General features: G+C 43.5%; 1 long non-coding RNA gene across 1 annotated transcript; it reads left to right on the forward strand.

The window, feature by feature from the left end:
- The first annotated feature begins 688 nt into the window (after positions 1-688).
- On the forward strand, positions 689-25987 carry LOC123377307. The gene is made up of 3 exons (XR_006582165.1): positions 689-803; positions 14501-14640; positions 25918-25987. It is a non-coding gene; the product is annotated as an uncharacterized LOC123377307 (long non-coding RNA).

Genomic DNA, 25987 nt, shown 5'->3' on the forward strand with positions numbered 1-25987 from the left:
CCCTTGCCTACCAAATTTTGAAAGTCCCACAGGAGACCAGCCTGGACAAAGCAGGTCAACCAGTTTCCCTAGTGCATGGACATCTCCACACCCTCTGAAAGTGCTGGCATGGGCATCTTGTTCAGAATCACACAGCAAGTGAGTGGCAGAGTCAGACCCAGAACCCATTTGGATCCCCGTTCCGGTGTCTGTAGACTGCCCCACACTGCGTAGTGGCAACCAATGGGGCTGAAGGCTTCGCCTCTGATGAAGAGAGTCTGCATTTCCATTAATTAAAGAACTGGGCATTTGGACAATTTAGGAAGATAATGGTAGGGCTAGAACTGCTGACTGCTGCAGCTGCTGCCAGGCCATCGAGAGACCAGGCAGACCATCACTGGGATGGGAATGGTTAGTCTTGGGTGCAGGAGTTCGGACTTCACTCTGACCATATGTTCATGAATGAAGCTAATGGCCAATATTTTCAGCCAGGTTGGCTTCCCTTCCCCTCAAAGCAAATAGGTAACTGCAGCTCCTGACCATGAGGCCCCAACTATGCTGCTTTCTAGGGTCAAAAGAGCAGGCTCATTATTAGACATGTGCTGGGAATTTTTCATTCTTATTCACAAGAGATTTCTTCCAGCAAACTTTTCACTGGTGATTACATTTGTTTAAAAAATGGAGATTCATCGAGAACTTCTAATTTACATGGTTTCTTTTCCAGAGAATAACCCTGGGGTCTTTGGTGGCCTTTCCTTTTAACTTTTGGGAAGAGGAAACAGCAAGCTGGGAAAGCACAAGCAATATAACACATCTCACTGCAAGTAAGATTATGCTTGTCCCCTGAGACACACAGACGTGACTTGCCTGAGGTTCCAAAGTGAATTCTGGCAGAGTGAGAATTATAACACAGCGGACTCCTTCCTCTGCTCTAGGGTTTTGGATCCTTAGCTGCAAGAGCATCCTCCCTCTGGAACAAGTAAATAACGGTTGTTGCAGTAGCCTGAGACCAAGGGCTGAGCAGAGGTTGGGGGGAGAGTGAAAGGCAGTTTCCCAAGTCAATAATTTCAAACAAATGGTTTGTGTGGGTTTCATCTTCTCAATTCCGAAGCTGACACTTACAGCTCACTCCATTCTACCTGCTACTGAGCAGACAAGACAGACAAACTCATAAAAGGAAAGCGATGGCAGGAAAATGGCCTGCAGTTCCCTTGCTGACAAGCTCTAAAAAGATATAATGTTTTTTGTGTGAGTGCCACTTTTCTTGCCTCTCTGAATCTCACCTCTGGAACTGAAGGTGCTGCAGCCAGGCACAACCGAGAAAATGAAAGAAACTGAGTGAGCGATCCTATGAAGCAATATTCTCCTCCAGTCTTCTGCAAGGTCATCAAGCGAGATCAGACCATGCTGTGAAGCATCTGATAGCAGAGGTCCGTCACAAATAAAATCAAATCAATGCAACAGCTGCCCTTTTATCTTAAGTGGCAGTGATCGTGCGGTAGCTGCCACATAGCTAAAAGTGTATCCATTACCCCACCTCCTTGTTGGAGGTGAATGGTATTGTAGTGTATATTACCTTGCTGCTGCTATCTTAAGACACTTAGCTGCAGTTGATAATTAGAGAAGTAAATATATTTACTGCAGTAGGCAACGAAAGTTAGCTTGTGAGTTCAAGCCCTGGTCTGATTTTCATGGGGTCTTACCTGGTGGATTTTACCTCTACTATTTAGTAGCAACACCAGATAGCACCTTCCACACCTACGTAGATTTGAGGTGGTGCGGGAGGGACCCAATGCTAGATGGCAGGAGACGATGTGGGCCCTTGAGGAATGAAATGGGACACTGCCCTCTGCTTTTCCTGCCACACAAAGACCACACAGTCTGTACGGGGAGATGGGGCTTTCTTGAGTTTTGGATGAGTGCCCAAACGATGTCATACTTTGGGATGCCTAACCATACCAAATCTTTTCTCATGGAAACATCTGATAGAAGTTAACAGGGCTGAAGCCAATGAAGCTCTATAGGAGCTTGAGAGAGGTCTCGAGAAATTATATTTAAAAACATATAGGGCCAATTTATCTGTTTGTGTAACTCCCCTGCCTTAAATGGAGTTACAGAATTGAATCCTATCTGCTGCAGTTTTTGTTTCTAGAATTCTATAGCAGGGCTATCACTCTTTTTAAAACTCTATAGGCTGTTTTAAACCGCCTCCTCCTCGCCCCCAAAAAAACCCTATAGACAATGCTAATCTTTCTCTTAAAGTCAGTATGACTTTTCCATAAGGACCCAAATGTTCCGAAATTTATCCATCCTGGAAGGATTTGAAACATTGACTTTTCATTAGGAGCAGCAACTCCTAGGTCACTTTTATGCCTGCAAACATAAGAACAGAACCCAAAAAAATGTACAAAAAAGATTAGTCAGGGAAGCAGTCCCATTAGTTGAACACAATTTCTAAATATGTTTCCTTCTCCTTTAGGTTTAAAGCCCAAGAAATAATGAGGCTGTTGGAAGCCACTGAATTGTTATAATCAGAGGTTTATTCATGTAAAGATTTTCTAGATCCAGCCTTATATTTAGAATCACATAAAACACTGGACCAAGCAATTATTTTGATTCATCACTGTGGCCAGCAACTGATGCATCCAAGTGTGACATGGAATTCTCTGTTTCCTTGTTTCTAGTGTGAGTAGAGGATTTCTATATTAGGAAGTAGCTGTTTTAAAGGTAATATACAGTTTCAGGAAGGTATTATCAACGGATTTTTCTATGCGTTGTTCATTTTTTCATTCTTTATGCATCTTACGTTGGGCAATTCACCATGGCACTCCTGGCATTCCATCCATAGAATGACTCCCACTGACATCAGTAGCCATTGGAGTAGGCTTCTAATGTAGGTAAAGTGTCCAAATTTGATCGGTTGATCAGTTACAATTCTGAATAGACTTTAGTTTGTCCTTATTATCCCCGATGTACAGGTGACGCGCAGACAGTTGCTCAGAGTTTCACAAGGATGTCTGTAGAAAATTTTCAAGTTTAAATTCACAATTTCGGTACCAAATTTTGTAGAACTTGTAATTCTTAGACTCCCACTCAGACATTTTTAATTGCCAAAGATATTTTAAGGTGAGCTTTGTGTATATGATATATGTACGGTCAGCTGTAGCTATGCAAAGTGTTTGCATGTTACCTATACTTTGTCAGTGCTCTGTATCAGGATTAAATCCATTTACAAGATACAGTATTGTCTACGGAAAAGTATTTCTTCCAAAAGCCACCAATCAGACAAAAAAAAATCTTAATCCAGACAATAAAAGAAAAAAGCAGTTGGAATCTAAGCTACTAAAGAAAGCAAAAGAGAATTTATATAAGATTAAATGTGTTACAAATGAGATTTATAAAGGGATTACAGAAAGCAGTTAGTTAATGCTACTGGCAGTAAACAGAGATTAAAATATTTATCTAGTTGTAAAAATATGCATGATTAAATCATTTAAGTAATGAAAAGAAGCCACATACTTTACACCGACAACAAATAACACATTCTATTAACACAAATGTTTTATAATGTCCATATATCAAAATATCTCCATGCCTTTCAATATGAATCAAACCCTTCCACACACACATCTGATCAGCCAGTGCTTTACACAGAGCCTCACTAACAACAGACACACTCACAAAGGTGCAGAATACACAGTAATGTAGACTTACCAGTGCCTTGTTTCTGGGCTAGAGAGAAAGTGCCCCCACGTGGTGGGCAATGAGTCCTTCCTTTTCCTCCCTTTGGGGCATCAGATGCCACTTACAATGACCATTCAGCCAGTGCTCATATCCCTTTTTTTTGTTGTTGTTGTTCTTATTATTTTACTCTTCAAATGATTGCACCTTCCAGTTTTTCTCTTAAGTAGATTGTTTTAGAAAACAGTTCAGGTCTTTATTTTGTAAAAGTACCAGATTCCTAAAGGCTTCTAAAAGAGAGTGTCCCATGAAATCTCTGAAACACGATGCTCACCATCAGCTTTCTCATGGAACTGTTCTTGGTAGCGAGTTTTGGCTTGGGCTAGCACCGTAGATGATTCAGCTGATGGGTTCTAGTATGTACTGGACTTGCCACTCTCCGCCCAGACCCCCACAGCTACCCTGCCTCTGTGACCCACCCTTCAGCCTCTACCACAGAATCTTCCCCTTCTGGCAACCTACGGCCCCCTTGAGCAGGAGGAAAAGAGCAGCCTTGGGCCCAACACTGCTGCCCTCAGCCAACCAGTCATGACTCAAGAGATTTGCCATAGTGGGAAAGACAGGGTTAGATTACGCCTTGAAGGATTATGGTCACCCTCCGAGGAAGCTAGGTCTAGGTCCGGAGGATAGTCTCTGCCTGAGTTTCCTGGTCTGAAGGAAGGGCCGTGCAGTTACACACCCCTGCTCCTAGTGTGCCGGGCCTCCTCTGTGGGTTAGTGCAGAGGTGAGTGATGGGGCCAGGTTTCTGTGGTGCATTTGGAGCTGCTCTGTAGTCATTCATAAAGAGGATAGGTTCTCTCTGTTTGTCTGACTGTGGTAGGGATGCTGAATGGCTACAAGGCTTTAAATTAAGAAGGGGGTTGGCTGCATGTGCACAGGAAGGGGACAATAGTCTGACCACAGCTGCTCTCACAAGCCTGAGAGGCAATGCAGAACCAACTGCTTTGAAGTTCTCCTCCCAACACCCTGGTGAGCTGCACAAGCTGGTGTAATCAGGCTCAACTGACACAGGAGAGAACCAAGGGTTTTGGCTGGTTTTAAGAAGGGACACAGTGGGGAGAGCGAGGCAGACACTGTTGCAGGGGGAAAACTGACTTCCTGGAAGTCAGGGGTCTGGTATAAGGTAGGCCTACCTAAGCCTGGGAGTACGATACACATGCGTAGGGTCTTCTCTTATGCTTTGCCTGGTTCCGATTGTTAAGGTTTGACAATACTTTGTTCTGAACAGGCTGTCTGGTCGTGGACTAACCGCTGATCACAGCTCCCAAAAAGAGGATATGCAGCTGCCGATCCCAGTTGGGGCTGCTGGGTAAGCATGGCTGGTCTGTGGCCCAAGACCCTGTCCAAGACCGGGAGAACTGCAGGTTTCCACTCCAGGTGAAGCAAAGGCACGAGGCCTGACACTTCAGGGGGTGTACTCAGAAGCCAGGAGAGGGGACAGAGGTAGTCCTGTAACCACAACTGTCTCCAACCCACTCCTGCCCCCTCTTTAGAGTGATACATACCATAGTGCCCCACAGAGACAGAACAATCCCGGAACTCCCTTGAACCTGGGGAGTGTGACTGGCAAAGTGTGTGTGGGGGGGGGGAAACTCCTTTCACGCCCTCCCCAGATAAGAGCCAAGAGCACTCTGGCTCTTACTGTTCTGGCGTCAAATGGTTTAGTACACACCAACTGATCACAACAGTGCTTCTGCTGAATAAGACGGGTGCATTAGCCCCTGCTCAGGCCTGCATACGAAGGAGAAAACCCCACTTCCTCTCCATTCTGACACAGCGGCCTCTTTGCTGGGTCTGGCTGATCTCCTGCTTTCAAAGATAGCCCCGGTCCCGCAGCGAGCACCAAGCGAGAGCTGGTGTCTACCCCAGCAGTGCTCATTTCAGGCTTGGGGCTGTAGTAACTTCCAGGAGCTCGCCAGACTATCCCATGCTATTTGAACGTTTTAGCGCGTCCTTAATTCTACTCCGCTGAAGCGCTGAAAAGGTTTGGATTGGGTTTGTTTTGAGGCAGGAGGGGACTCATTGTATTGCCTCCCTTCCCCTGCTGTTCCTAATTTGAGCCTTTTTACATGAAAACACCATTCCTTGTTTATCGGGGTCACTGCAGTAGAATATGAATTCAGCAGCACAACCATGAAATGGATAAACCAATTAGCAGGATGTAAGTCAAATCAGTGGCTCTTCAAACAAACAAGCCCCCACCCCAAATCTACTGCAACTAATGAAGAAGTACTAAAATGCAATTTAGCAAACTCTAAGGCAGTAGGAATTTGCAGACTGGCTCCAACCCCAGACCCATCTAGTCTGTGACCCATGGCCAGTACTAGGTGGTCCAGAGGAAGATGTCAGAGCCCTGCAGGAGGCAGAAGTGGGATAATCTGTGTCCCACAAAGGTCTCATTCTGTCTCTGCTGTACTGTTATCCTATCTGCTATCTTTAATTGTCTGTTGGCATCTGGGCTCCAGCCATGTCTGACTCTCAACATGTTGCACTCTTATGCTGAACTTCTATAGCAATATTTTCAGGCACTCTCTTTGGTGCATGCTAGACTAATGACAGATCCCTCGTAAAACACTGCCAGATCCTCAGCTGGTGTAAATCTATATAGCTCTGTCAAAGTCTGTGTTTGCTCTAACAAAGTCTGATGTGGAGTGTCCAATTTCAGCTAGAGTTTTGGATCTATATAATCCCATGACAGATGGAATCAGACAGGAGCCGAATAATGGGCCATTTTTTCATCCATGATGCCATTCCACGGGTATCAGCGGTGTTGTCAATATGGCTGTGTAAAGTACACATGTCTTGCTGTTTCCAAATATTTTAACAAACTCATGATGAGGCAATATTGAAGTTCTTCACTTGATTGGACGGAGGTGGGAGTTCAATACTGTCCTAGTTCTTGCTCTGACCACATGTGCCAGCTGTTGGCTTAAAGTTTTAAAATACTCCACCAGGAAGATTAAGTAGCACAGCTGGCTCTGCTTCTGTGTCTTCCTTGATACCCATGACAACTCACTGAGCTACACAATGAGTGGCTTCCAGCAGCTGGCTATTTCCTGTGTATCTTCCTCCGTTGGTAATAAATTTACTTCTTGTTACTGGACTGAAAAATTTGGCATTAATAACAGTTCTGGGTGGCCAATTGTTCCCTCTTTCCCTGCTGGGTTAGTCTATTCTAGCTATTCTTTTTGTTTAAGCTTTATTCAACTACCTCTCTTTTATCCTTTAATGTAGTGTTCCCACTGATCTGCGTCAACATTATTAGTTATTTTTGTTCAGTCTCTTTTATACATTACTCGTAAGTTCTCTGTGAGCTGTGTTTGTGCTTTGTACACACAAATGAATCATCCTTTGATAACCATCTGCAGTACTGAAGTTCGTTCTTCCTGTCAAACAGGGCATGCTTAAGCTGAGTTTCAAGCTATGTGAGCAAAAGTTGACACGCGGTTGCGTTCATGCCTCTAAAACATGGGAAGATGTAGAGTTTATTTTTTACAAAAAGCATCATGGCATAATTTATGGAACAGGTGCAATGGCAGTCAAAAAAACCACAAACAACGTTAGGATGCATAAGGAATAGGATAGAAAATAATTCTGAAAATATGATATATATCAGTGGAATATTATGTTCATTTCAGATCACTTGTCTAAAAGGGAACTAGAAGAAATAGTGGGGGTGTGGAGAAGGGCCACAAGAATGAAGACTAGCTATGGAAAAACACTCATGAGAGAAGAATTTGAAAAGACTTGGATAACAGAGGATATCTTAATGGTATAGAGAAGGTAGACCAGGCACTTCTTTTCAATCTTTCTTGTAAGACCAATGAGATTTTCAATGAAACTGAAATGTTACATACTTAAAACTTATCAGGTGAAATACTGCTTCACACAGTGCATAATTAGCCTGTGGAATTCATTGCCACAACATACCACTGAGACCAAGAACTTGACAGGGTTTAGGAAGGGAGATGATATTTATATGGATAACAGAAATATACAGTTATAACTGTAAGGGTTGAAATTGTGGAGAAAACAACAACAAAAAATCTTGTAAACTCTCATACTTCCAGGCGTAAGAGAAATTCCTAATGGGGAAGTTAGAAAGAATCTTGGCCTTTGGGGTGGTTACTCCATAGCGGTCTACTGCAATATTTCTAGCAGCTGTCTCTGAAACATCTGGGATTGGCCTCTGTCAGAGAGAGGATACTGGACTAGATGCATCACCAGTCTGAGCCAACTGGGCTATTTCTATTTTCTCATTTTAACATGACTATCAAGTTGAAGCGGCCTCATCAGACCATTGTGGTACGTATGAGGGATGCTGTAGTTGCATGTGGTATGGCTGGCATAGAGGAGGGAGTAAACATCTTGCTGATATTAGATCAGGTGATTTGTTATTGTAAGTCTTGGAGCCAAAATCTGTTAGATCATGGGGGTGGAGGGGCTGTTTTTAGTGCTAACATCTCATGATCTACTGGAGCTAGAAACAGATGTGGTATAGCATTGGAAATCTGGGAACGCAACTTCCAAAGAGTCTATCAAATGTTTCCAGTCTTGGCAGGAAATGGGGGATCAGCCCTTCAAGGTGCTGAGCACTCTGGACTTGATCCATCAAACCACATAAGCACATGGTTAACTGTATCATGTGAATTGTCTCATTGAAGTCAATGGGATTTACGCACTTGCTTCAAGTTAAGCATGTGCTTAATGGCTTTGCTAGATCAGAGTGTTCAGGATCAAACCCTAAATTAAGGGAAATTCTTGATTGCAGTCCTTCTAATAGTGGCACTGGTTCTCATTGTTACAGAGCATCGCTTCCTTTCATACGTTCTTCCCCCCAAATATTTGGGGAGCGGATTCAGTAGGGCTTTTAGGAAAGACAAGCAGCCTGGAAATTCAGGTGGGGACTGAGATTGGCTTGCAAAACTGTACACACTAGTATTTGCATGTGCAATTAACACACCTGTGCAGACAGTTAGATGGACTGTAACTTTTTCTTGCATATGTGGATGTGCACCAATGCACACTTTTTTTTCTGGTCTAATGTCCTAAAACTTGGCGACAGGCTTCCATTTGGGGATGCAATGTCAATAGTTTGTCTTTAGACAATAACAATAATATAGTTGCAATGCACAAAACAGCAAGTCCTCAGAACAGATTTGGTAGCTGTTAATTGTAGATTTACACTGTTTTACCAGAGAGTCCTGTCAAGAATAGTTTATTCACTCCTCAGGCTAATGGATTCTAGCCCTCAAGCCCCTGTAGCTGCTTGACTGCAAGCTGTGGGATCTCGTTCACAGGGATACACCCAAACTGGGGATGCTGATCCATACCCTCATGGACTTTGGAGAAGTTTGGATTCATTTCTGAACTTTGCCACTGATCTCCAGCACTGTCATTAAAGATTGTGAATAGGGAAATTTGTATAGAAAAATAATGCCACTGCTTAACATTTTTCATTGTATCCATCTGGTAACAACATCTTCTTATGTTTTTACATCACGCTCCATGCACAGTTTAGTACTTGAAGAATTATAGAGGTTTTTAAAACTTGAGAGATTCGTGCAGGCTCATAAGTTTCTTTTGGTCATACATAATGAATGAGCAAATCAATATATTCCTGGTTCTTTTTATGTCCTGTAAAACATGAAATAGGAAGCAGGGGCGAAGCATCCCAAATCTTTGCTGACTTGACTATTGATTTTTAAATAAGTAAGTTCCTTGATCTTTCTTTGTTCTGATTGCATTTTTGAAGGGTTTCTTTTTACAGTGACATACTGGAAAAACATAACATCTAAAATATAGCAAAGAATAATTAACAGCAACATATATCAAGAAAATGGGAAGGAAAAACACCACAGAGAAACGTCAACGATAAATAAAAAATAATGAAGTCCAGCAAACTATCATAAAGTAATTGTCAGGAGCAGAGTGAGATACTGTATCTGAACAGATCAGTGGGTTTGAGACTTTGATTTTATTATTTGCCATAGCGTTTTGAAACCAGCTGGCATGTTTCTTGCCTCCTCTGAAGTATGTCTACAGTCACAACATTCACTAAGGCAGGCAATCACTGCACAGAAAGATTATCAGTTTCATACTAATTGAAAAGTTCTCCTCCCGCCCTGCAGAGAAGGGGGGAATGATTTGGCTCTTAGTTTGTCACACATTTTAGGCAGAGATCTGCCAAAATTAGACTAGGATTCTCAGAAGTGCCCACCTTTGGCCTAACTTCCAGTAAGATCAGGGAGAACAGAATTAGCCCACTGCTGGGTACTTTTGAAAATTCTACTCTGAGTTTTCCACTCTTAAAAACAACAAAAAAACATGTACTTGCTACCTACGCTATGGAGCATCCATGGGCTGACTGTGTAGCTGCTGTGTTAGTAGAGTTCCCCTGTTTATTTAGGTTCTGTGTTTGATACTAAGGTTTTCTCCTGAGAAAATCCAGACTTATTCAAAATGTTTTTTTGTTTGCTAGTGAAACATGTTAAAATGGAAGACCTGAGGGAAGAGAGTTATGCAAAATGTCAATACTTCAGAATGGAATATAACAATTCTCTATGTGGAGCAGAATTTATTTTAAAAAATCTTATCTAATTTGTAATTTTATTGTCATTGTAGATATAGGAGATCTGGCATGAGTTTTTTAAAAAATACATTGTCTGAAAATCTAGGGCTAAAAAGAGAAGTCTGGGGAATCTGTTGTTACTTAAAACATATGGAACATGATCCTGCCAGGTGCTGAGTAGAGCTGGTTGGAAAATAGATTTTGTGTCCTGCGAATAATTTCAAGGTTTAAAAAAGAAATCCTGAATTGGGCTGAAGCGCCAAAATTTTGAAATTTTCCTTGAAATGAAAATCTAAAAAATAATTTTGATCCTTTTTTATTTTAGTATTTTTTCAATATAAAATAAAGTAAATTTTTTACCAAAAAGTAGAAATTTTTCATTCTGAAAATGTCAAAATGGGACATTTTGAAGCTTTAAAACTTTTTTCCAATATTTTTAAAAACAAAATTTAGTAAAAATTGATATGATTTCACTAACAAAAAAAATCAATCAAATGTCATTTTCCCACCTCTCTCCTGCCATCTTCAGCCTCAGTTTTTTTGTACACTGTAAATTTCCTGAGGGAAGGGCTACCTATTTAATAAAGGCAGTTGGTTGGAAAACGTCTTTTTTCCCGTATGGAAAACGTAGCTGATAACTAACTAGAAAACAAAAAACAATAATTATTTTTGCCAAAATTTTCAGTGAAAATTTCTACTTTTCATCAAAAAATGAAAACCTAAGTGTTTTCAGACATAAAATTTCATTTCTGAGGTTTTCAATTTTCCGATAAATAATCAGTTTTTGAAGAAATCTGACACTTTCCAGAAACCTTTTCATTTGATCAACCCCCCAATTTTTGACAAGAAAACCACAAACAAAACAAACAAAAATACCCAGTTTCAATGGAAAAGTTTCAACCAGCTCTATCATTTCTTTGCTCAGTGGGAGCTGATAAGCTTTATTGTCATTCTGCATCAAAACCCTACCACCTAGCTCCTGTAGAGCACTTTTACTTCAGTGGATCTCAGCGTACTTTACAAAAGAGGTCACTGTTATTATCCCCATTTTCAGATGGTGGAACTGAGGCACATGGAAGACCAATAAAAATGGTTCATTATATACTTAAAAATACATACAGGTTTTAAAATTAATATCTCAAAATTCTCCTTAAAAATTGGTTCCATAGCATTTCTCCATTTTCTCCTATTGTGAGTTAGATTCACCCCTCAGCCAGGATGACCAGACATCCTGATATTAGCGAGGCTTTCCCGATATTTGGGGGTTTGTCTTATATATGCAACTATATCCAACCACTCACCCCCGGAAAAAAAGTGTCCCGATTTTTCACCCTTGCTATCTGGTCACCCACCCTTAGCCCTCATTTCTTATGAAACAGATGTCAAAATATTTGGGGAATTTAGTACCCCTCAATCCAGCGCTCTTGTCAGCTGTGCTTGTCTCTCTGCTGTGTTCCTTTTTGGCAGTTTGGTCTGAGAGTCCTGATTGTCTTATTGAGGTTTCTTTTTTACAGTATGTCCAGCCCTTATGTCAATCTCCTTTTTTCTCAAGCCAGTTGTGGACATTTGCCCAAGCATAACTACTACTTCTTTTTTTTTTAAGTTGTGTGAACAATGGGACCTCAAGCCAACCTCTGCTGTCAGTCTCATATGCTGCTTCCTGTTAAGAGTTGAAAAGCAGAACAATATTTGAAGGTTGTGCTTTTAAATCAGGCTCTTGTTTTCCTCTGTGCCTGCTCTGATAGACTCCTGTGATGTATATTTTAGTATATGTTCATGTGCGGCTAATGAGAAGTCAGAGTTTTATTTACAGAAATATGGGCTGCATTTGTTAAATTATTGCCGAATGAAAAAACATTGCTTTATTGTGGACCTACATGCTCATAGGTGCTGGAACTAGGGGTACAGGAGGTGCTGCCACACCCCCTGGCTTGTAGTGGTTTCCATTATTTACAGGGGTTACAGTTTGGTTCAATGGCTCTCAGCACCCCCGCTACACAAATTGTTCCAGCCACCCTGTACATGCTGGATTTTTCACATCTGCATTTCTTTCCATCTTGGGCTGAGTACTGTATATTGCTACTGACTTATAAAACAGCCAGTAAACCCTGACCACAAAGCTTTTGAGATCATTATATGGCACGCAAAGGTTTAGCTGCAACATTCAACTGCTATTTTAAGTCAGGAAATGGATTTGCACATCATAAAACAGATTTATAAATAGCACAGTTGATTTATAAATCAGACTAATAAGTACTTTATGAAGAAAGATTTAGTTTATAAATCCTCAGGTTGCACTTTGAGATATGTTGACTGATTTATATGAACCAAGACTTTGAAGTTATGCTATTCTGATTAAGTTTATACGTCCTGCTCTCCTATTTAATTCCTAAGTTTTGATTTATAAGTCCTGTTTAGGTTTTTATTGCTTAATTTTTATTATTGTCCTCTGCAATATAAAACTTTATATTATATATGGATATAAAAAAGCTGCACCATGTGGTATTTTTCCTCCAGTTTTCTTTCTTGCACTCCATTAATGAGAATTTGTTGCACTCTGAGCAGGTTTCCAACATTACTCAAGTTTTAACGTGCTCTGAAATCTTCCTCCCTGCTTGTTCAGTCTTCTTTTTTCCTTCTATTTCACCAAATTAACCTAACGACAGACTGCAGGTTTTAGGGCCTGACCCTAAGCCCATCAGAGTCGGTGGGAATCTTTTCACTGATATTAATGGACTTTGAATCAGTCCATACTACCCTGAAGTAGTAATCACCCACCAGATATGCTCACACATTTCACAAAGCCTTTGCTTTTCTCTGTAACTTTCTGACTTGCTCCAGAATCAACGGACATAGGTGGGGTCAGGATATGGAATAAGATAAGTAGAACTCAGTGGAGAGATCCATGTTAGAGGAGTGGGGAAATGGGTCTCCTTGCCTCAGGAAGGATGGCTCACGTGAGCAATTTTAGAAAAAAATGGTGAACAATGAAATTTTGGGACAGTTGGTCTAGAAAAAATTGTGATTTTTAAATTAAATTTTGAGAACTTTTAGACATTTTGTGCATCACAATTTATTGTCTTGGAAATTTTGACTGTACTTACTACTGTCTCTGTTTACTGCCTCTCAGCGCCTGGACCCATCACTTCCTGTTTTTTCTAGTAAACATATAAATGTTACTAACTATATCTAGACTCCAGTAATTAAACAATGGTCTCTTCTAATACACCTATCAATATATTAAAGACTTCAAATTAAAGTCTATTATCACAGACAACAGTTTCAAGAGTTCAGAAAATTTTACCAAAAAGTGTCTCTGAATAGAAGGATAATAGAGCATGAAAGTCTTGCAAAAGAAACAGCAACAAAAATCCCCAGCACAATCACTGTTTTTTCTAATGCTCAAAATTCCTTATTATCTAAAATTCTTCAGAGTTGTTTTCATTTAATATAATTTGCCATTCCTCCCAACGTAGGGGTTAAAATAGTGTTTTCTCTAGTGCAAAAGAAAAGAAACTCGATGGACTCAACTTCATAGTTGAGAATGTCACAAGAATGAGACAGTGATTGTATTCTGTTGTATTTCAACCCAGTTTAGGTTTCCCAATACTAAAATTTAAGAACTTGAATTTGATTCTGGCCAACATGCAAACATGCTTAATTTTTGCACGTTAGCTGTACTAACGGTTTGAAGTGAGATCTCAGAGCCAGACCTAGCAGCAAGCCATGCGCAGTAGATGTTTTTGTGCTGGATGGTAAATTCCCTCCAAATTCAGAGGTTACTGCAATAGTATGTCCTGAACCACCTGACTCTGACAGTAAATAATATGAGTATTTTTTCTCACATTTGTTTAGAGGAGACCCTATTTTCTATGTAACAATAATCTGCTCAACAATACTCTTAATACACGTCAGTACCCTTTTATACTCCAGCAGTGCTGGCGGGCTTCCAGAAAGCTGGCTACTCCTAGATCAGCTGTAAGGACCTCAAACATCGAGGGGTCAGGATGGGGAGGGACGACTGAGACCCTGTGTACTTCAGTGCTGCAGCCCATAGAAACAGGAGTGCAAGTGGTAGGCCACAGGGCGGCAGTGCCAGACCGTTCCATGAGGATCAACCCTGGCTGAGCAAGCTGAGCGCACACACAGGGGACATAGGAGGAGCAGGTAGCTGGTGCCTAAGCCTAATCGATGTACGTTGTATTTCAGTCTCAGAATTGGAAGTGGGGCAGAAGCAGAGAGGCAGCCAAACTAACGTGGTGGAGCTGGATTGAGTATGAAGGAGAAGGACTGAGGTGTTTCTTCTATTCCCAGACTGGGAAAGAAAACAAATGTTGATATCAGGAGAGGTTGGTATCTACTTACTCTTTTATACTTAGCTTTTTCAGCATTTCATACATAGGTGGAGTCAACTGATGGAGAACTCCGGCAAAAGATGGTCATTCCCCCACTTATGAGTCTGTGGTTTATTAAATTAACATCCCCTGATTTAAGAGCCCACTGTCTAAATATGGGGCAAAAGCTGCTCTCCACTATGGTGGTCTAAACCCAAGGTAAATCCACTCCCTTCAATGGAATTAATCCTGATTTACACTTGTGTAAGTCAGAGCAATATTTGACCAAAGGGCTGGATCTCCAAATCCTGCTTACCCCAAGACGTGGCACGGTATGGGAAGGTGCTTGTAAAGACCAATCTTGATGTTGACTGGGGACTGAAATGGCCCTTGTCATAACATCGAGCAGTCTGAGGGCTGCTCTAAGTTACATTGGCTAGAACAGTCCCACAGGGGCCATTCCACCAGCTAGAGGTGTCTGGAGCAAACTGTACACCTGCCACTGCCCCTCCTTCCCTTGGTCTGCTCAGGAGGGCCTTCCAGGTGGGTTATTGTGATCTGATAGCAGTTAGTACTCTGCATTGTGGCCACAGCACCTGTGGTTCAAATCTGCATCATGGTATCTCTTTATGGAGAATACTGGGTTAGGCGGTAATACTGCAGAAAAGGATCTGGGGGTTATAGTGGATCACAAATTGAATATGAGTCATCAATGTGATGAAGCTGCAAAAAAGGCAAATATCCTTCTGGGGGATAACAACAGTGTCATATGTAAGACACAGGAAGTAACCGTTCTGCTCTGCTCGGCACAGGTGAGGCCTCACCTAGAGTATTGTGTCCTGTTCTGGGGCCGCACTTTAGGAAAGATGTGGACACATTGGAAAGAGTCCAGAGGAGAGCAACAAAAATGACAAAAGGTTTCGGAAACTTGACTTTTATAAGGAAAGTTTTAAAAAACTGGGCATGCTGAGTCTTGGGAAAAGACTACTGAGGGGGCACCCAATAACCGTCTTCACATATATTAAGGGCTGTTATAAAAAAGGATGGTGATCAAATTGTTCTTCATATCCACTGAAGGTAGGACAAGAAGTAATGGGTTTAATCTGCAGCAAGGGAGATTTAGGTTAGATATTAGGGAAATATTTCTGACTAGAAGGATAGTTAAGTACTGGAACTCCCATCATGGGAGGTGGTGGTTTTAAGGACAGTTTAGACAAACATCTGTCAGGGATGATGTAGGCATACTTGGTTCCGCCTCAGCGCAGGGTGATGGATAGGTGACCTCTCGAGGTCCCTTCCAGCCCGACATGTCTCTGATTCTAGGAGAGCGTGTGGTGTGGAGCTGACATTTCTGGTTTTACACCACCCGGGAATCCCCAGCTGATCACGACTGTGCTCTAAGTGCACAGGAATATTCCTAAAGATTGCAAATAAAGAACCAGCATGTAACCAGGAATAACACAATTGTACATTGATATCCTATCCCTAACCCAGGTGCTTCCAAACTGGGTTCTCTGTGTCACCGATGGTTTGCTAGTGATCTTCAGGGAGCTGGTTCTCCCCTTGTGTCCAGCTGTTTTTGTAGATCATTGGCCAGAACCCTGCAGCTAAAAGCACTTTAGGGATCCTCTAGTCTGGGACTACTGGGATCCTCTAGTCTGACCTCCTCTATCGTCATATAAGGGCAGCTAAAAATACGTAAAATATTGTCTTTATTTATGGCATGTCACCAGCTGCAGCAGTTGTCACAGGGAGCTTTTATGACTGCAAGTGGTAGGGGAGGGAAAGTGAGTGACTGTCAGTGGGAGCAGAGGGAGTCAGTGGAATCCTGAATGAGGGTGAAGTGACCCATGAGCAAATCTCTCCATTAAGGCATGGCCTGCCCTATGGGAATAAAAGTCAGACTCCCTGTCTACACCTATTTCCGTCTGTGAGAGCAGTCAGATGCCTTTGATGAGCCCAGGTGGGTGAGGTAATATCTTTTATTGGACCAACTTCTATTGGTGGGTGAGTTGGTTCAATAAAAGATATCATCTCACCTACCTAGTTTCTCTCATGTCCTGGGACCAGCACGGCTACAACTGCACTGCATAGAGCAGGTGCCTTTGATGTTAGACGTCTTTCCCATTACTGCAAGACAAATGGGGGATACCACACCTCTCATGTCACTGTGTTGGTGTTGTCTGACTGGCTGCGGAGCAGATGAGACGTCAGTCGATTGATTTACTGAGGGAAGGCTGTTTTTGTTTTCATTGAGGGTGCAGAGTGTCAGAACAAAGCAGAGTCAGCAGTGGGGATCTCAACTCCCAAAATCTGCAGCCATAGATTTCTATGGCTCCTGAAAAACAAAACAATCGGACGAAAACTATGGCCTGATTCAGCAAAGCACTGAAATACATGCTTTCCTTAAAGCACGTGAGTCATCCCATTGCTAAAGCACATGCCTAAGGGCCCGATCCAGCCCCTACTGAGGTCATTGGAAAGATTCTTACTGACGTTGGATCAGGCCCCGAGTGTTTTGCTGGATCAGGGTCCAGGCGCATGACCGGCAATGCTCTTCCTAGCCTTTTCTCTGCCTCCATCCCCACCACCCTGCGCATGCATCCTGATATGGCTGATCTGACAATACAAGAGCTGTGCTCCAGCTGAGTGAGCGGCTCCGGGAGCTAGAAAGAGGAATAAGATGCTACGGAGTGTGAGCAAAAGTGATGCAATCTGGCCCTGTTTATTTAGGGCCCCTTGTCTAATTCAGGAACACTCCTGCCTTTGCCCTGCCTGAATCTTGAGCTTGGTGCAGAGCACAGCCCCTATTTCCCAAATACTCCCCACTGTTTACAAGGGGGCAGGGAGGGGCCCCATCTCTTGCCATTTGCATGAGGTGGGAAGTAATTTACTATTCCCCTGGAGCAAGAGCAGAGCTGGGGAGGAATTGTGTCTTGGTCGTACTCCTAGGCTGGTACAGCTTACACACTGCCCATTGCTTAGCATGGCCAAAAGACACAGCTCTCCCTTCGGTGATAAAACTGTGAGGTCTATTCTGCCCTGCCTTCACTGAAATCACTGGCGCTGCACGGGCTGTGTGAGCCGGGTTAGGCCTGTTCTCTTCCGATTCCATCTTTCAACAGCTGAGTAATTTGCTACTCAGTCCTGGAGCGGTTGTCAATAAAAGAAGCAGAGAAAAATGAAGTGTCAGTTACAAATGTGCCATATCCATGAATTTATTGGCAGAGTAGCTGGCAAATCCTGTCTGCCAATTGTCAAGACTTGGAATAAAATACCATGGCTCGGTTTTCTGTACCTTCCTCCCAACGAGGATGACAGATTGGCCCTATTATCGAGGTTACTTTATCCTTCCCACTACAAGCTAAGGTCACAGAATAATTTTTATCATAATGCCCCAGTTTTCAAATACTTATCATTCACCTCTGGGGCTGAAATTTCCCATGGTTGATCTCTGCCATATGATTTGAGTAAAATTCCATCACTTTTCTTTTAATCCACAAGGAAATTGTATTCCCCCTCCCCAGCCGAATTTCCCCATTTATTTAAAAATATAGTTTTAATGTGTGCTGTCTGGGGACTAAGAAGGGAATGGGGTGGAATAATTGAAACAACTGAATCATTTAGATTCCAATCCTCAGCTGGTATATAGTGGAATAGCTCCTTTGACTTCAGTGGAAGAACACTGATGTGCCCCAGCTGGGAATAGGCCCCTTGACATTTAAATTGTGCATTTGGACTCCATCCACAGGAGCTGTGCAAGAGGTTCTATGCTGCTATATTGATGAAACTCACCCAATTCCATTGGCAGAGCAACCCATGCAGCCCCTCCAGTGTGTGCAAAGGATGGCAGGGTTTGGCCTATTTTCATTCAAGTTAATTTCTTTGCTCTAGAGCTGTATGTTTGTCTGCCTGACACACTGAAGTTCAAGCACTCACTTCTGTGCTGTTGAGGATGTTACTAGTTTGACAGCAGTCTATAATTACGTGGTGTCATGCAGTGTCAGTGACAGATATCGCAGCATCAGAATCCAGGGATCACTGAATTCATGAACCGCTCCTGGGTATCTTAGAAGTAAAATGACTAAGACCCTAGAAACACTTATGAATGTGATCAACTGAGAGCATTTGAATAGTGTCACTGAAGTCAATAGAACTACAGATGCATTTATAGGATTGAAGACTTTAATATTAATTTGCTTGTGTCTTCTGTAACTCTTCGCACAATACTATGCAGCCGTATTTCTGGAATTTTAAAAAAATCTCTGAGTAAAGTTTTTTAGTTGCTGGTGAACAGTGATTACACTAAAGGAGAGCATCAGGACTTACAGATATGGAATTACTTTTTTACTGGACGTGGTTGTTTTTCAGTAGCAAGCTTGTCAAGTCTTTCATTTAATGTGTTGATTACAGGTGACTCTCCTTTCCAGATCCGGATCCATCAAGGCCTCATACTCAAAAAAAAATAACATCTGTGCTGATTATCTGGAAATGAAACAGAGATGACTGCTTCGCCAGTCTTAGTGCAGCATCTCCCATCAACATTCAATACACTTTGCCACAAGATGCACAAATTACTCTATTGTTTCTTGTGAGAATGAAAAGGTTGTGGTGATGGTGGTGGGATTTCCAGTGATGGTGGGGCACCTTTATAACCTTTAGCCCAGTGGTTAGGGTACTTATCCTGCAGTGGGAGAGGAGGAGAAGAGTGTCTGAAATTAGAGGAGAGAAACCCCTCAGGAAGAAGGGGCTGGGCCTAGCTGGAGACTGGGAAAAAGCTTGGCTGGAGCTCCTGCCATGCTGAGGGTGCTCAGGGATGGGGAGTTTTGTAACACCTTGCTGCTTCTTTTCTTTGTAACTTAAATGTATGTCTAGTCTGACTACAGAACAATTCCGCAAAGGCAAGCCTGGGGATTCAGTCTGGGAGTTCCAGTGGGGCCAAGTGAGTTAGGCACCCAACCCCCATCAGTCTGACCTCTGAACACACATGGTTTTGTAGGCAGAGGTTGGTCTTTGAAGATTGCTGATTTATACAGCAAATGCCTATTCTACTGTAACCAACTCCTCCCATCTCTGACCACTCCTGCTGCCCTACGTACTTGCACACCCACCTACCCCTTCAGTCTGGGTTTCATTCACCTATTATATCTCAACATCCCAAGCTGGTGAGCTTGCTGGTACAAGAATTCTTTGATGTACTCATTTTGTACAGCACCTAGCACATCAGGGATTCCATCTTTGACTGGGAATTCTGCTGTACTGTAAATAACAATGTAAGTCAAGCTAACACAACATGGCTTTTTGACCCCATATAGAGGTATATGAGTCTGCTATTGGCTTTGAACTCTGGTCCTTTAGCTCAAGCAGTAGATGTGGTTAGATGTTGATAGATGTTTGGCTGCATGTGTGTGTGTGTTCCCTCTGTGTGCCACCCCAGCCCTGTGCAGACAGCTGACATGGCAGATCTTGAGCGAACCACCCAATGACTACAAGATCTGTTAAGGGACGAAGGCACTCAGCCAGGTTTATTGTCGACAAAGCATGGTACTAATATCCCACAGACTCTACAGGGCCATTAATACATGTATGCCAGTAACAATGGACCAGCTCAGTGAATGGTGGGACTTTCTGTTCCTCCTTAAGGCCAGACAAAGATACTCCCTCTGAAATACATCTTTATACCCTGATACAAACAAGTCAGTACTGCCCCTTTGACATAGTTAGTTACAGCCCCCAGATGTCACTAGTTATCACCCATTTTGTACATGTTGGTTTGATCGAAACATCTTTATTACATACTATCATCCGGACTTTATCTTTTAAGAGAGGGTCAGTGTGTTTCTATTATCCTTGGGGAACGTTTTTGTACCATGCTTAATATCGGGATGTTCTGTTACCACTTGCTATCGGGATGTGTTTGCGTGAGCACTCTGTGACTAGCATGTCTTAGGAATGTATATTTCTGCAATATCAGCCCTGTTCTTGCCAAATTCTGTGAGCAGGTCCTGCCTCATACCAGGCCTCTGATAGAAGGGCTTATGTCTCAGACTCTCTTCCTACTACAGTAGAGACTCCTGCTTTGAGATCCAGAAGGTATGGGTCAGTCTCCACAGATGAGCCAGGCAGGGGCATTGCTACAAGTGACGAGTAGAGGTGGACAAAGATGTATACTGTGTTGACTTCAGTTAAAATAATAATACTTAACCATATTGTTTTCATACTTAACGTTGTGTGTTTTAAATATTCTCTATTACTTGTATAGCACCAACAGTGAGTTACTTTACGGAGTGGTCAGGAGACACGGTCCTAGCACTTACTCACGGGCTTATTGTAAAAAAAGACAACAAACAAACCATTGGGAATAGGATGTAAGGAACTGCTGTGTGCTTAAGTAGGGAACCTTGGGAAACGTTTCCTCCCATGATTTTTACTGGATCTAATTAGCCAACACTGCTGTGCAAGGAGAACTTTTTCGGGGAAGACCTGTTAGTTTTAAGGAAGACCTTGAAAAAGAAGAGGGTTGTGGTTAATATGCTACCACTTTCTCATGCTCTTCACTCTGTGAACTTATATGTAAAAGGACAAAGTCACAGGTTTCCCCTCCAGCAATATGCCTGGAGCTAAGCAAACACAGCGCAGAAAAGATTCATATAACGATGGTTTTGTACAAACACAGGGAATGGCGAGTTTTGAATAACGCTTGTTTGTCAAACGTTTTATTTTCACTTGGGGCATGCAGGCGCAATTAGAGTCAAAGTGATCCTGAGATGATACAAGCAGGAGGAAAACAAGCAAAATAAGAGAAGTGCTTTTAACTGCAGGGTTCTAAAGTGTAAATGATAAATAATATATAGATTTACATTACTTACCCGAGCCAACAGATGTGTCCACTGGGGATTTTATTGCTGAGAAATCGTTTGTGCCTTCCGAAAGAGCTAGTGTAAAAGCTGTAAACTGAATGTGAAGCGTGCTGGTGATTCCAGCAGAAAGAGAGAGCTCCGCTATTATTTATGCTGTACCAAACCTGAGCAGGAAGCGGAGGAGTCTAGGCTAGTGATTTGATGACATTGGAGGTGACATTACAGCAGGTACCTAGGTGACCTGTTTTTTAATTCTTTGGAACAGTCCAGCTCCAATAACCCACCTGTAAAAATCAATTGAACAGGCACCTGCTGTGGAGATGTTTTTAAGGAAAAGTAGGTGAGCGGAGGGATTTCTTATCATTCTCGAACTTTGTGTTGAGGAAGCAAATGATCCAGAGAATTTAAGTGCTGTTCTGCCCTGAAGGAGCTCTCTAGAAATGCCACCATGGGATGCCACGTGGCTTAATGATTGCATGACTCCCTCTAGTGGCTGGGCTCAGCCTTCTGCTTTCCCACAATGGAGGGAATTGCCCTTTAGCTCACGAGGGAGAGGCCTGAACCTTCTCTCCATCCTCTTTCTCCCTCTCCCAACTCTGACTAACCGGAGCCCCACCGTCAAACAGGCCAACGGGCTCTGTGGAACCTGGGCCTGTCTGGTGGAGGAAGAAATGGATTCTGGGGTGGATAAGGGGACTAGGGGAGACACCAGAGCTGTTCTCAGATGGATGTTATGGTACCCGTGCAGCATGCCAGAGAAGGTGGCATAGGGGCAAACAGAAATGGAGGACACCAGAAGAGGGGACCAGGAAGGAAGAGAGGTGTGACAGGAAAATGGGACAGGGATTCCCGGGGGACGAAAAGCAGAGGCACTGCAAGGTGGAATAGGAGAGGGAGGATGCTAGAGGTAAGGGAACTGGAATAATGAAAAGGGATGTAAGGGCAAGGGCAGATGGTGAGGGCTGGACAAAGTGTAGGGGGGGAGCAGGGTGTGGTTGAGGCTATGATTCTTTTCATGGTGAATTTTAATAAATGTCATGGCAGAGGTGGGGGAAAACAAGGATGTCACAGAAAGCAGAGAGGAGCTGAGGGTCCCTTAGGGAGCGGGCCTGGACAGTGAGTTTGCCCCATAGTGGCAGCTCCTGTCCTGCTGGGCTGGGCATGATTGCCTGCTCCAGGCATTGGGAACTGTCCCACGTGAGCTCAGCGTCACTCAGGTTTGGCACTTCCACCCCTCCATAGGTGGAGAACTAGAGTGGTGGAGGACCAAATTTGACTGGTGGTGTGAGCTGGCCCATGTAGTCGCAATCAAATCTGGCCCTCTGCCTCCATCTACGGAGGGACATACACACCAAACCTGAGCATCGCTATGACAGCATGGGCCAGGTTGCAACACCCGGAGGGGAAAAGAGCCAATGATGTGGGGGCCACAGACTATTCAAATTCCCAGTTACTGTGAACACCATGATCTCCGCGCCAAATTTATAGCCTTAGGGCAGATGGATGAAAGAGGGAGTGAAGACTGAGAGGAGAAAAACTGGGAAGGGGAAGAGTCTGGAGTGATTTTGGGGCAGGACAGAGTAGTTATGAGCTGGCTGCTCCCTGGGGAGGGGAGAGAAGACCTCAAAGACCTAACATCCTGAAATGACGGGGAACGTGGGGTTGTAGGGATGTATGTCCTTGTTCCTTTTGTCAGGTTGGCAGTGGCAGACCCTGTGACATGCAGCATGGCTGGGTGGCACTGGCAGCCCCCCACCCACACACTATGGTTAAATCCCAGTTCACCTAACATCCTGAAATGACGGGGAACGTGGGGTTGTAGGGATGTATGTCCTTGTTCCTTTTGTCAGGTTGGCAGTGGCAGACCCTGTGACATGCAGCATGGCTGGGTGGCACTGGCAGCCCCCCACCCACACACTATGGTTAAATCCCAGTTCACCTAACAGGACAGGAAGCTAAATGCAAGAGCCGGCTAAGATTCAGCCAGAGCAGGAGCCATATAAGGGGGCAGGGAGTCTCCAGACTTTTTTCTAAATGCTCCTTTTCATTTGTCGGCACTGGGGATGGTGTTTAACTTACCGATCCATCCGGGGTTTGCAGACGTGCACCGACAGAGCTGGGATTCCAGAGAAGCAGCAGCAGCTAAGTCAGTGTGCCAAGCATAGAAAGCAGGTTCCCTAACAGCCCGCAGTGACATTTCCCATTCAGTTACATTAAAATGTTGGCAGCTGCAGGAGCGGTTGCCATGACAATGTCATTGTAGCCTCTGCTGCAGGAGGTCCCTGCGACGGCGGCATTCCTAGGTTCCCCCCTGCACTCACACAAAGGCGGGGATTGCTCGGGAATGCAAAAGCAGGAATCGTTAGCAAATACATAAATAAAGCAAGGCAAATCCAATTAAAAATGGTGGCAGCAGTTGGCCATCACCAGGTGTTGTACCATATTGAATCCACATTGGGCATGGGACGAATGATCCTTGATGATCAACTTCCATTTGTTCCTTGGGCAAGTCGAGCCATGGCTATCATTCAGCTCTGTGTTTTTAATTAACAGTAGCCTCAGCACGTCCCTGGCAGGTACAGCTCAGCAGAGCAGCAATGTTTTTCAGGAAACCTCATCTTTCCCATCTTGGTTTGTAAATCACGGCTAATGCCTCTGTAGGAAACGTCCTGGGCTGACGTGCCCGTGGGAGATGCGCATCATCCCTTCATTCCTCACTTAATAGATGCCATGTTTTCAACCAGACTAGCAATTTTATTCAAGTCATCATTAAAAATGTGTTCCTCTGAGCATGCAGGGCCACCTCCTTGAGCACACAACAGTCTCTGTGCACTGCTCCAGTGGCACGGAGAGGCTGCAAAGCGGGTGAGGAGGAATGGCTGCTGAGAAGAGGGTGAGATCAGAGTGCTAATGTGCTCTCGCAATGCCTGGCTGCTGGAACAACCACTGGAGCCAGGAGACAACTGAGTGTAAGTTAGAGCAGCCCTGTGGGTGCTCTGCCTTATGATGGAGGTCACAGTAGCCCAGGATCAAGAGTCATAAAAGTGAGGAAAAGGCCCCTCTCAAGGCCCCATGTTGAGCACCACTCAACCAGAAGAAGGGCCTGGCCCACTGAATCTACCAGACCAGCCACTTTCTTAACACATCCTCTTTCCCCACCCCCTCTCTGTAGAATAAGGCCTGAGTACAAGCAAGAAACATTTATAATCATCAGCATCAGAACCTTCAGAGTGATGCTCTGTGAACAAGATGTACTGTTCTCTCTTCTACCTGTTACATGATGTTCCTATGTTTAATGATCTCTCTGTCTCTAACGTGAGTCAGATTTTCAACCTTGGGAAGCTATTGTACAGCAAGTTCTCTAAATCCTCATTGCCCAGCAGCAGGAGTCACTGGGCTGGGCAGGTGAGAAGGGGACAGCATCCTCAACCACGCCCCCTGCTGCAGAACTGCTTTGTGGAGTCCACCACATTACCCCAATCACTGAACGAATGCAGCCCTCAGTGCAGGCTGGGGGAATAGAGGGCTCGCACAACAGTGGCTCTTCCAGTCCTTTCTCCAGTATGCTCCTGCGTCACACCCAGCTGCCGCTGGGAACTGCTGTGCAGGGACACCCTTTGGAGAAGGGACCATGTGCTGCACAAGGGGTGCTCGTTCCCCTAAGGCAAACCTTCCTTCTTCCTTTTACTAGTTCTTTCATGCCTGCTATTCACCTTGCTTGTGGTCTGCCCCAGTTAAAAACAACTTGACAACAAAACATGTAACTAACAAGATCGTGTGCAACGTACAAAAAGGCTCATTTGTTTATGTGTTATTCTCCATCCTCAGCAATTCAGCTGTGTCCTTTAGACTGTAAGTTCTCCAGAGCAGGACAGCCTCTTGCTCTGGGTTAGAAAGGAAATTTGTTTTAGAGGTGACACTAGCCCTCCAGTGGGGCCTTTGGAGGCTGCCATAATGTAAATGTTTATTAATAATAAAAGTATTTGATTAAGTCCAACTCCTACAGGCCTTATGGAGTCAAAATCCCCATTGAGATCAGAGAATTAGAAAACAAACAGATGTGCAAACCTTAATCAGGATCACTTCAACCTGGCCCTGAAGTGACTACCCAAGAGACCAGCAAAAACTGGTCATCTACACAGAGTGGGATCCAAATTCTGCCCTCGCTGAAGTTAGTGGAATTATTCCACACCTAAACAGATAGAAGTGAAAGCAGAATTTGGCCGAGGCTCTTTAAAAGTAAAAGAAAACTTGCATGAAAACCTTGGGGGAGAAATCCAGGTATGAGATTTTGACTAAGGATTGGAGGATTTGGCGCTTGAGAGAGAGGGTTTCGCTATATTCTTAATTAATGTTCTTGTTGACCAAAGTTGAGCCTGATCTTACAGTAGGTACATCCAAAACTATATCGTTATGTTCAATTTCTTCCCAGACATGGCCAAAGGATAATCAGAGATGACACTGGGATCAGACATGTTTTGGGAAGAAACAAGAAACCAAGG

Source organism: Mauremys mutica, chromosome 9 (assembly GCF_020497125.1).
Source record: "Mauremys mutica isolate MM-2020 ecotype Southern chromosome 9, ASM2049712v1, whole genome shotgun sequence".
Taxonomy (NCBI): domain Eukaryota; kingdom Metazoa; phylum Chordata; order Testudines; family Geoemydidae; genus Mauremys; species Mauremys mutica.